The following is a 12,829-nucleotide window of genomic DNA, read 5'->3' as shown; positions in this document are numbered from 1 at the left end:
GTTATGTCCACTGTATCAATTCAATTTTTTTTTTTGCTTTTTTTGGTGAGGCAATTGGGGTTAAATGACTTGCCCAGGGTCACGCAGCTAAGTGTCAAGTCTGAGGCCAGATTTGAACTCAGGTCTATCAATTCAATTTTTAAAAAATTATTAAGCAACTGCTATTGTACAAGACACTGTGCTACATACAAAGATAAGACAGGACAGGACAGACAAGACAAGAAACAGTCCCTGCCCTCAAGAAGCATACACTCTATTGGAGGAAAACTTGAAACAGATTCCACATAGCTTCTTATAAAACTAACAGTTAAGCCTATCAGAGGGCACCTGGACTAGAGAAACATTCAGGAAGGTAAATATTTGGGCCTATTGGTTTTCTTGAAGGCCAAAACGGAGCAGTTAAAAGGTAACTAAGCTGAGTCCCACCTCCCTGGATGCGTCCTTGCCAGAAAGAGTAATAAAAGAATTTCTGCCCCTCTTGTTAACATGAATCTCACTTTGTGGGTCTGGCTATACTAATGCCTAAGAAACTCCATTAGCCAGCTCATCCCCACCCATTTTTGCTAATGCTACTGTGCAAACATTATTGTAAAACCTGAGCCCTAATCCTGACTATACTGAACCAAAAACCAGCCATCTGACTTCAGGAAATATTTCTCAGTTTCCTCATTTGAAAAACAGCCCATGTTTTCCTACTACTTCCTTCCCAACATCCCAGAGAAGTGTTTATGCTGCCATGTATACAGATATAGTTATCAGTCAGGCCAGGCACTATAAACCAGTGTCATAAGATTTTTTTCAATAACCTGTCACTTTTCCTCTAATAAAGCCTGGCCTATGCCTTATTGTGGTTTGAGGATTTTCTTAGATAGTAATTGTTTTGTAAGGGTGGGAAGGGAATGAAGTTTGTTTTTTCATCTTAGAAAATGAAAAGATACTTTCAAAAACTCACAAGTGAGGGCATATTACAGCAAACCAAAATGCTAGGTTCATTCCCCAAAATGCAACAAGACAGATATTGAACACTCACGTTCAGGTCAGCCTAGTATCCTTAAGACAACTTGGCACAGTAGAAAAAGTACCTGACTTGGAAGCCAAAGATCTAGCAGGCTCAGATTCCGGCTCTGGCACTTAGTACCTACCTGTGTGACCTTGAGCAAGCTGTTAAGGTCCCAGTTTCCTCCTCCATAAAATGAATGGGTTGGACTAAATGACCTTTAAAAGATTTCTTTCAACTCTAAATCTACAATCCTATGACATCTTACTTATTCCATTCTCACACATACATGACCATACATAACTACTGGACAGAGAACTTTACAGATGTTTACTGCATCAAGGAATGGCATGAGGCTCTAAGTCAATTTTTCAATACTTGGTTATTTTCTTCCTACTTCCCTAACACAGAGTAAAGCTCCACTAAGATGACTTAGGCAGGTGGGGAACAAAACTATTGGCTTGTCATTTCAGACAAATGCCTTTCTTGCTAGACTTGATTCTTTGGCATCCAATTACATCTACCATACATTAAAAGGATTTTGAACTGGAAAAGGCTCTGTAAGTCCCTTGTCTAACCTCCTCCCTTTCACAGGTCCAAGCTGATGTGTCTGTCTAGTCGAGGTAGGAGTCAAATGCTAGTCTTTCAACTCCAGATCCAGTGTTACTTCCACTGTATCACAGCTGTCTCCTTCTCTACTTTGAAAGAGACAATTTTAGTGATTTCAAAAAACTAAATCTATCTCCAAAAAGATGAAGGGTATTCAAAAGTAGTTGCTATTTCTGAAGGCAATTTCTTACAAGAATATACAAGTGCTTTGAGTTATGGTGGCATCACTGAAATAAGCAGAACTGCCTCTAAGGAAGCTTCCTGGAAGGGGACAATCATCATTTAGATGTATAATTCCTGGTTACTTGTTTTAGAAAATTACATCTCCTATGCCACTCAAACGGATTCTCATTTGTTCTTCAAGGCCCCCGTTCTCTCTCACAAGCCAACTCTCTAACTCCTCCCTCTCAACAATCCATCCATCCACCAATGTGTGAACACATGCTATATGCCTGTACTGGGCTGCTTTTCTAGTCCTCAGTACTCTTTCTTTCTTCTCCTCTAACCTGCTTTCTCTAAATAGCTTCTTTAGGAACACAAAGGGCTGCCTGGGAGCCCCTTAGCCGGCTGGCTACTCTAACACTCTGTGAGACTCCTGTGGAGAAAGGGATAAATAAGAATGTACTCTGAAAATTCAAAGGTTTTTATTCCACAGATTTGACAAAGGCACAAGAAATCATTTTGTTCCGATAAGTATTTCCCTCGCCAAAATGACTGCCGAAGTTATGAGAGCACTCCTCTCACACAAACTAGAACTGCCTACTAAGTAATAAAATCTATTTAAAACTGTGTACAGGTACGTTTAAAAAAAAAAAGCTCAGCTATTTACTTGTGAACTCAAGTTATCACACAGGGCATACATACTATCTAAGCTAAAGATTCACCACAGATTCCTGTAAGCCAAGCCCCAAAAGTGCATTTTAAAAGATTTAATTTACCAACACCTTTTCAGGACCCCATCTACTGTACACAAAGAGAGTAAAACATCCACTCCATCAAACACTACCCATCAAAATTCAGGAGTAAAGAAGTGTGATAGCAAGGAAATAGGAAAATTCTTCAAAGGAAATGGCATGCTTTGATGCCATCATGCTACTGGATACACCACCTTTGTACAGCATTTAAAAACAAATGCACTCATTTCTGACGCAAGAATTTTGGGGTACCTCACCACTACCCAAAGCAAAATTATTAATGTACTTTAAACTTAGAATGGTGTTATTAAGCAATTTATGAATTCAGCTGTCCTGTTGAGGTTATTAGGGGTCCTAGCTTCTTATCCTAACTTGGAAGCTAACTGGCTATGTGACTTTACTTCCTTGGATCTCATTTGAAAATCCTCATCTTATAGTGAGGAAACTAAAGCTCAGAAGGTCAAATGTGTGTGTCAAGCCTTGAATTTGAGTCTTTCATTCTTTTCACAACACAAAAGGTATGGTATTGACTATTACCAACTTCTAAGGCTTTTCAAGTTCTCATTCTAAAACTCCAGGTCACAGGTACCATTGTAATCAAACAGTGACAACCACCTTTGACAACTGAAGTTCAAACCACATAAAATTCACTACTCATTGAAAATGATTTCAGGCTACTCTTATGATGCCCACAAACTAAATTTAAGAATTATACAAACATTTTAGGATTTGAGCAAATCTTTTAAACAAATTAGAAAATATATCTTACAACAGGAACTTTAAAAAATTAGGACAACTCATTAACTTTTATGTTATTATTTCTACTCCAATTTCAACTTACCAACTATACACTATCCCTGATTGACAGCTAGGTGATGACAAACAGCACCTTTCTTCAAGCTTCCAGCCTACTTGAAAAAGAGAAGTCTCCAGTGCCACCGAATTTGAAAAGAAGGTGAAAAACAAACTCTATTTATCCCCAGATAGCATCACTGTGGGGGCAGGGAAAGCCATAAATGTGTTGGTAAAGACACAGACTCCAATTGAAGTTGTCACCAAAGAAAGAAGCACTCATGACATGGAAAAGACCTTGACAAGAATTCGATACCAACCAACCAACAAACAGCAACCAAACCCAAAGGTCACACTAATTTAATTCAATTCACAATAATATTTACTGGTCCATCCCATGTGCAAAGCCCTGGGGCTATGACAACAAAAGCAAAACAATCCTCGCCCTGAAGAAGTTCACACTGACCAATTAAAACAGCTGCCTCCTCCAAGAGTAGACTCTCTTCTCGAATTACCAGGGCCCTTTTTACCTCTTGTGAGTTCCATTTTACACTGACTTAAAGTTGTACTGAAATAACTGACTTCCCTTCTAGACTATAACAGCTCCAGGAAGGCCAAGTCTGTGCCTTATTCTTCCATGTGTTCAACCCTAGCAGCATGTTGTATATAACAGATACCCAATAAATACTGAATGAATAAACTGGTGCAATAAGCCTGTCAGTGGTGATTTATCCCAAGCAATTAAGACAACGTTTACAGTACAGACCAACATGGAGATCCTGCACACTTAAATGGCAATGGATTAGCTCTGACCTGGATAATGCTTAATTAAAGTACTGTATTAATCCTACAGAGAAAGGAATGTGTCTCCAAAAGCCTTCCAAGCCTTCCTGGTATATGGATCTCTTAGCGTCAAAAACTCCAAGTCATCAACTAGTACTACTTTTACAAGTCTCTGAACACCACATTACAAATGAGTTATCCTACCATCTTTTAATTTCCAAAAATCATACTTGGCTCCAGATCTGTAATCATTTGCACTAGGAATTCAGAAAACAACCAGAGCTCAGTGTGAGGATAGAAAGGGGGAAAACACCTTTAACTAGAAAAGGTAGAACTCTCCCTTTACCATTATGCCTTAGAAATGGAAAATTTGATAGCTAACTTCGGGGATCAGAGGGAAAAGAGTTGATAGATTTCCTCCCTCCCCCAACATTTGATTCCCAAAAGGAACATTAGGCATTCAAACATGGACATGCACGAAACACACACACACACACACACACACACAAATATGGTTTGCAAAGTGTTTTCCATACATGATCTCATTTCTTCACAATCTCTGGACCTCAATTTTCTCATCTCTAAAAGCAGAGGTTAGAAACAAGGGAGGAAGGGGAGAAGAGCTGAACGAAGAACTCACTTCATCACTGTGTTCCAATGCCAAGCACAAGGACTTGTACATTTTACTTAGTTGTTCATTTTAACTGAGCTTCCAAAGAGCTTACATGCAAATCAGGAGGACAAGATACATACATGCACATCTAAAATACAAGGTAAGAATATGAGAAACACGAAGGAGAGGTTTGGATGAAGTACTAGAAGAAATCTACAGAGGGTTCGGGAGGACGGAGAGAACTGCCTAAGCTGGGCCTTAAAGGGAGGGAGGGAGGGGATTTCAAGAGGCAAAGTCACGCAGGAGGAGAAAAGTAAAGTGTTTATTTCAGAAACCTAAGACTACTTAAGCAAGAAGTACGAAGACAAGAGGAGGCACAACAGGATTGGGGGTGGGTGGGTGCACCATAAGTAGTTCCATTTGACTGCAATGAAGAGTACCTGAAAGAAGAGAGTATGAAAAAAGGCCAGAAAGGCAGGCTGGAACCAAAGCACAGATAGCCTTGAATGCCAGGATATGGCATTCATACTTGCTGTTGCAGACAGTGGCAAGCCAATGACAATTTCTGAGCCAAGCAGTAATGTGGTTAACACTGTACATTAGAAAGATTAACATGGAGGGTAGATTTGAGAGGGGAAAGAAAAACCAACAGTCCCAATGAAAGGAGAGCAGTGAACAGCAGAGCAGAGGCAGTGGTAACAAGATATTTCAGTGGTAGAATCAAAAGGACTTGGAAACAGATTGAACATGGGGATTAGGGCCAAATAAGAAGCAAAGAAGACTAAGGTTTGAGCCTGGGTGACTGAGGAGATGGTGCTATCAACAGAAATGAAGACATTAGGGAAAGCAAAACAAAGGACAGAAGAAAGAAAACTTATGTCATAAAAGCTTAGACACATTTTAACATATTTTAATGAAACCAACGTAAGTCAGATGAGTATATACAAGACATAATTACGATTCAAGTAACCAGTACATTATTAAAATAAATAGTAAAGTGTGAAATAAGTGCATAAAAGGTAAGAAAGGCAGTGACTTTCAATCCTTCGATTTAAAGGAAAAGTCACGTTTCTTAAATTTAATTCGTTAGGCTTTAATAGAGATTTTAATTTTACCAATAGCCTCTGTCTTTCATGCAGAGGGGTCAATTTTATATTTAAATCACCTTAATTACTGTTTAAAAATAAAGATTTTAAAATTATCCTTCATTTGGAAGATTGGTTTTGTAATACTATTTGATCAAAGAATACTAATACTTGGATGTAGCTATTCTTTGCTTAATGAAAAAACTAATTTTAATAGGAAAACTTTGATGTGACAGTAAAAGCTACATTATCTGAAACTTTACCAATACGTGAACTGTAGAGCACCCAATTTAGTAACCAAACCACACCAACTGCAATATGAGCACAATTTGAAAAAAGCCTGAGAGAAATGTAAGACAAGTCCTCTCCAACTTGAGAAAAACATTCTATTCTTTACACAAGTATGTCAAATAGTCTTTAACGGATTACATACGGCCTATGGTCATTTCAATTCAACAAATGTTAAGGCCCACATGTAAGTGAGACACTGGGCTAAGGGCTAAGAACACAACGATGAAAAGTGGGAGTGCCTTCCCCACAAGGAGTTGATCCTCTATTAAGGAGGAGAGATACAACATATACATGTTAGGATTCAATGATAACAAAAGTGACATCTAGACTAAGCACCATAAGAAAATATGAGAAAAAGACAGCTCCCTTCAGTCAGGAAAGTCTTCTAAGAGACGAAGATGTGGAAGGATTTAAGGATTTGAGGAGCAGTGGAAGGCCCAGAGAGGGAGGACTTCAGAATGAAGACAGGAGAGACCGCAGGACAGGATCTGGCTGAAATATATGCCAGTGCTGCTTAGCACAGTGACTGAAACAACTGGCACTTAATAAGTACTTTTTCAATTATCTGTTCATTCATATAGTATGTCTGAAGAAAAGTACTAGAAAATAAAGTTGGGAATATAGATTGAAGCCAGACTACAGAAGGCAATAAATGCCAAGTTAAGAAATTTGTATTTTATGCTCTAGACAATGGGGAGCTAGGAAACTTTTTGGTTAGGGAGGGAGTCTGAAGATTAATTTGGCAGCTGTGTGAAAGGAAGACAAACTACGAGTAGAGACAACAGGTCAGGGACTATTACAAGAGGCCAAGGGAGGGCTTGAACTATGCTGACAGCAGGCTTAACGGGAAAGTTAGGGAACAACACCAAAGATACTGTGGAGGTAAAAATGGAGAGGCCTTGGTAACTGAATGGATTGGGTGGCTGGGTGAAAGAAGAGTCAAAAGGTTTTGAGTCTGGATGAGTCTGGGAAGATGTCAACAGCAAAAACAATGAGGCTAGAAGGCAAGCCAGTTTGGTTCGGGACAGCTAAATTTGTGGTGCTGGTACAGAGGGGGAAGGGGAAAAGGAAGGGAAGGGAATGAGCATTTACATGGCACCTAGTATGTGCCTGGCACTGTGCTAAGCACTTCAAAGCTATCACTTTGTCTGGTTCTCACAACGACCCTGGAAGGCAGGTACTGGTTTTAATGCCCATTTTATAGATGAGGAGCCTGAGGCAAACAGAGGTACAGCGACTGCCCACTGTTACACAGCTAGTCAGTGTCCAGGACCAAATGTGAACTCAGGTCTTCCGCCTCCAGGTTCACTATGCAACCTGGCTTCTAGGTCCAGCAGGCGGCTCAGAATTCAGGGCTAAGGCTCGGGTAAGAAGGCAGGGTCATGTATACAGACTGGGAAGTCATACGCATAGAGGATAATTAAAGCCATGGGGCTAGATGAGGTCACCAAAGGGAAAAGTCGCTTCCATAAAAAGCTCATAGGATTTAAATAGAAAGAGGCACTTAGAGAGCATCTAAGTTCATCCCCCATTCCCCCTTTTCAAGATGAGAAAACTGAGGCCCAGAGAGGAGGCAATCAAATGTCTTCATGTCTATAAAGCATTGGGCAAACCTCCAAATACTTATCCATCTCAGTGATTATGAAGTGATTTGCCGGCCGATCAGCAGGGCCAGAACGTGCGTTCCCATCATGACTCCAGAGCCAAAGCTCTTTCCATCACCCCCCAGTCTGGATCAGGAACAAGTCTCAAAGTAACTTTTGTCTATGAGAAAATCAGATTCTAGTTACATCACTAAGAGCACCATTTCTGTGAATGCACCTGTACATACACCTGTAGTAAAATGAAAGTCTTCTGTGACGGCAGTCTATTTCTCAACTTTGACACTGAACTGCGAGAGAATCTTGAACAAGAAGGAGTTCAGTATTTAATACTGACTCAAACTACAAAGACTTTACTCCCATGGGACTGTTCTCTGAAGTCTGAGGCAACGTGATTTTTGTGTTCCTCGCAGCATTTCCCAATCCAGCACCTTACACATTCTTATTACATGCAGGAATGAGAAATCTTTGGGTTTCAAAAAGCTGTCCAAGAACAGCAAAGTTTGTCAGGACTATTTTTCTTCAAAGCAGTTCAAACAAAGGCCTGCTCCTAAGGGCCAATAATTAAGTAATTTCTTAAAATATCAAAATCAAATGTCCTTGGATGACATAAGGTCACAAATTTAGAGCTAGAAAGCACCCTGGGAGTCATCTAATCTAACCCTCACAACACATGAAAGAAGAAACTCAGTCCCCAAAGAGGGGATTCTACTTGCTCATGGTCAAGAAGCAACTAAGTAGGAGAGCCAGAACTGATCCTAGGTCCTCAAGCCAGTATTCTTTCATTTAAAACAAAAAATAAAAAATTTCCACTAACTTGGGAATCAGTTGACACTGAATTGAGTTCAAATCCTGACTCGGACACTTACTACGTGACCTTGGACAAATTGCTTCACCTCTCAGCCTCAGTTTCCTCATCTGTAAAACAGGGAAAATAACTGCACCTACCTCTCAGCGTTGTGGTGAGGACCAAATGAGAGAACATATGCAAAGCACTTCACAAACCTTAAAGCACTATATAAATGCCAGCTATCGTTATCACTAAAACCCATGTTACTAGGGGGAAATGGCCTTGTTCATTTATACAAGAATATATTTCGAAAATTAGTTTATCTTCAAAAGTTATTTGAGATGAATGGTATCCAAATACTCTAACAAACCACACCAACCAATCACAGGAAACTTTCTTCTAAAATTAGCTATTGGCGCAGTTTTTGATCCACTGGAACTCAGCTAAGGAGATACATATTTGGTGGCAGTCCAGAGAAGCCAGACTAGAGAATACTATAAATGGGAGCACATGAGATACATATTCTGTGTTCTTATTTTTAGAACTGTGATTTTTATATAAATATGTGACTATTCTATACAAGAATATGGTATCAAATGGAAAAACCTGAAGCAAATTAAGCAATAAGGCAATTCAACTTTTTTAGAACTCCAGACTTTTAATATGACAGAGTATAAAAGGTACTGTAAATTGAGATGCTGTGAATGCAACCTCATCTTTATTATTAGCTTTTATTGTTTAACAAAGTTGATTTTCACTGTAATTACCATGTTTCTTTTTACCACGGCACCACAATAAAAATCTGTATAAATCATGTAGTAGGGCACCGTACCAAACGTCTAAGTCCTACCTATAAGACACTGCCCCAAAATAGTAACAGTTAGCTTTCTGAAATTACTGCATACATATGCCTGCTTCTGACAACGCCATTTAAGATGACAAGCAATTGATCACAGACCAGTCTGAAGAGTTCCCAAAATGTCTTGACTTACAGAATTCAACAAACTTTGATCAGGGACTTACTATTACGTTCTGTCAGAAACAGAATGGAAAAGTAGGACTGAATTCTAGTGTCTTCTTAAGCAATGTGCTAATGATACACTTATTTGACAGAGAAAGACAACCTAATTTTACTCACATGTCTATTAATCTCCTTGCATACTGAAGAAAAGACAAACTAGCATTTTTTGTTATTCTCCTAACTACCTACCTGCATAGAAAGAAAAGAATGGACAAGACAGAGCAATGCGAAAGACGGTAACAAGAAGCAACAGGATCTAGTAGGAAATAATGTAGTTACTTGGCCATTTTTCTTTTCCCTTGAAAAATCCTACATCCTTTCTCTCTGGACCAAGGCAACAGACCTTTCGTTAAGGAACGTCCCTCTCTCGGCCATAACCTCCCCAACCCAGGCCCCCTTAGGCCCAGCCCCTCCTTATGCCAGGGCTATTCTCTATTTCTATTTCCAAAAGAGAATGAGTCCAAAGCCAGGCAAGGTAGATAGTATAACCTTTTTTTTTTTTTTACTATTTTTACACAAATCACAGAATTTCAGAGTTAAAAAGCAGCTTAGAGATTATGTCTGCTCTATTTAAATCACAATCTTCCAGGAAATAATTTATTTTGTATTTGGTGAAATTATACACTTCTTGTTCAGTTTATCATAATATATGCATTACAAAACTACCTGGGCTGGAAAGCACTGATGCCTCAGCAATTCAGCCCATTAGACTTTGGCTAAATATTTCAATATACCTATTTAACCTCCTACACTTGGTTATCCAGTCTAGAAATCAAGGTTTCCAATAACAATTCATCGTTTGCTCCTTTTGCATAATTGATACTAAAGCCGTCACAATTAAGGGTATGTGTGGACTACTGGGCTCTTTTACTCATTTTCACCTCTGGGAGAATGCTATCTTTCTGAATTGAAATGTTAGATGCTTGATTCCAGCCTAAATTTAACTCCACAGAATTTTTCTCACAATGTCATTAACACTTCTAATTTGCAAGCAACAAAGATCATCATGATTTTCCAAAGAAATTCAATTTCTATAGCCAGAACTCTCAGTTGGTCCCCAAAGATCTCACTGGTGCTCTAGAGATATCCCATAAAAACAATATCCAAAAACCTTAATATTTACTGTTTTTCCATAACGCTAGATGTTACACAAACTAGGTCTTGCCCATCAGAGCTTACAAGAATCAACAATGAATGTGTAGATAAGGCACAAATAAAGGACAAAGACGAAGATAGCTACCAGAATGTGGTCACCTGAGAAGTCAGGAACCTACAGAGTACCATCAGGCAAAGTGTGTCCTAAGTATGCAGTCTTGTCTTTCTACAAGCATTCCAAACCCCCACTACAATCTGTTCGACTATACGAATTACCTGCAGGAAGCAAAGCGGAGGAAGGAATTAGGAGACAATTGGATCCAGTGGTATACGTAATATAAGAGAGCTATCTGTATTACCGAAGATGCCTACTTCCAAAGGAAGGAAGAGCATCTTTTCTGCAAACAATTCAAATATATTCCATTTTATGCAATAGATGTGCTATGGAAGTTAAATATTTAAGATTAATATTTATAATTTGACTGAAACTTGCCTTTTTAGTTAAGCTTTTACTACCATGAATCATATTTTCTGGCTAATTTATCAATTAAAAAGTATTTATTTAAAGGGCATACTACTAACATCAGGCACTGTGATAAGTGCTAAAGATCCCATAACACTGCCCTCAAGAAACTTACATTCTAATGGGGGAGATGTATATAAATGTGTGTATACATACAGCTGAGATATAGGTATATATATAAGGCATGTGCAAAGATTAGCATATTAACATATGTTTACATTTGATTTCTATGTGTGGATATGTATGTATGGATATGTGTGCATGTATGTGAATACGCAAGGTGGTTTTGTGAAGGACAGCACTAATAGCTGAGAAAGCAGGTGTTGCTTGAGCTGGGTTCAAGGAAACCAAGGTTTCCTAGCTAGAGAAAGAGGTGAGAAGGGGGAGGATTCCAGGAATGGGGAACAGTCAGTGCAAAGGCCTGTAGGCAAAAGGTGGTACCTCAAGGGTGAGAGCCAACAAGCATGCTAATGGGCTGCAAGTTGTGAAGGGCTTTAGAATGTCAAACAGAGGAGTTTATATAGGGTGGCCCAAGAGCCTTAAAGCAATTTTAAGCTATAATAACTTCAGAAGTATAAATGCTACAAACTTATAAGAAGACTTGAAAAGTTAAAAAAAATTTTTAACTGATATGTTTTCCTAAAATTCAACATGGCCACCATCTTGTGCTCTACATCTCTCTGGCTAGTTTTTGAACTTTTTTGGTAAAAACTTTCAGCAGCTGCTGTGCAGCACCTGAAGGACTGCCTCTGTAATCCTAACTTTCCATTCTAGTTCCTACAACCCTAGTCAATTCTCATTTACTATCTGCCCTCCCATCTCACTCAGTGCCCCTGTCTGCATCCCATTTGATGAAGTGAGGTTCACTTGCCCTCACCTGGGCCTTTCAGAATCCCTACTTTAATGCGAGGCCTGGCTCAGATGCCACCTCCTCTACAAAGTCTTTCCTGATCCCATACGTCAGGGCTGTCTTCCTTGTGACATTTCTGCTTTGATTCATCTGTGTAAATGGTTTATTCTCCACCCCCAGGAGAACGTTGGTTTCTTGAGGACAGGGACTATTTCATAGGTGTCTTTATATCTTCTTAGTGCCTAGCACAATACCTTGCTTCTATAGTAGGTAACTGATAAATAGGTGAGGGACTGTTCAATTATTTGATAGCCAGCACACTCTTTTCCATTCAAGATAAAATTATTATGAAGCTAGACAAAACTACACAGGCAAAGAAAGGCTGAGAGCATGTGCATTCTCAATACAACTTTCCTCATCTTCAGAGCTCTTGGAGAGTACCATGGACTAACATACTCAAAATTTATTCAGAAAATCAACACCATCTTCTAGAAAATACATTTAGCATAAAACTCTGGGGGTTTGCTTTTTGCTAAGTTGAACAGCTGATATTAAAGACAGTGTGTCATTTTCCAAAGTTCTGTTCTTAACCATAAATTAATATTCCTTCCCTATTACAACTGTTGTAGTCTAATAAGCAATTGAGATATTCCTTTTTTCCCCTTCTACCTTTGTGTTTGAGAAAAAGAGAAAATTTTTAGGAAAGAACCTGTATTACTCAAACCTATGATGGTATTTTTCTAGAAAAAATAAAATCAGAATACTCTGTTCTAAATTAATACCTGTTTCAACAGGGAGACTGCAAATCCTTTAGACTTAATTACAGCCAATCAATGGCATGTTTTCAGTAGAATCCAAATACAGC

General features: G+C 38.9%; 1 protein-coding gene across 2 annotated transcripts in view; it reads right to left on the bottom strand.

Moving 5' to 3' along the window:
* The window catches only part of FAM53A (family with sequence similarity 53 member A), a 114,986-nt gene that overhangs the window by 53,150 nt on the left and 49,007 nt on the right, over positions 1-12,829 (bottom strand). The window lies entirely within an intron of this gene.

The sequence above is a fragment of the Phascolarctos cinereus genome, unplaced genomic scaffold (assembly GCF_003287225.1).
Source record: "Phascolarctos cinereus isolate Bilbo 61053 unplaced genomic scaffold, phaCin_HiC Scaffold_9;HRSCAF=440, whole genome shotgun sequence".
Taxonomy (NCBI): domain Eukaryota; kingdom Metazoa; phylum Chordata; class Mammalia; order Diprotodontia; family Phascolarctidae; genus Phascolarctos; species Phascolarctos cinereus.
This window is presented reverse-complemented; position numbering and strand designations above follow the sequence as displayed.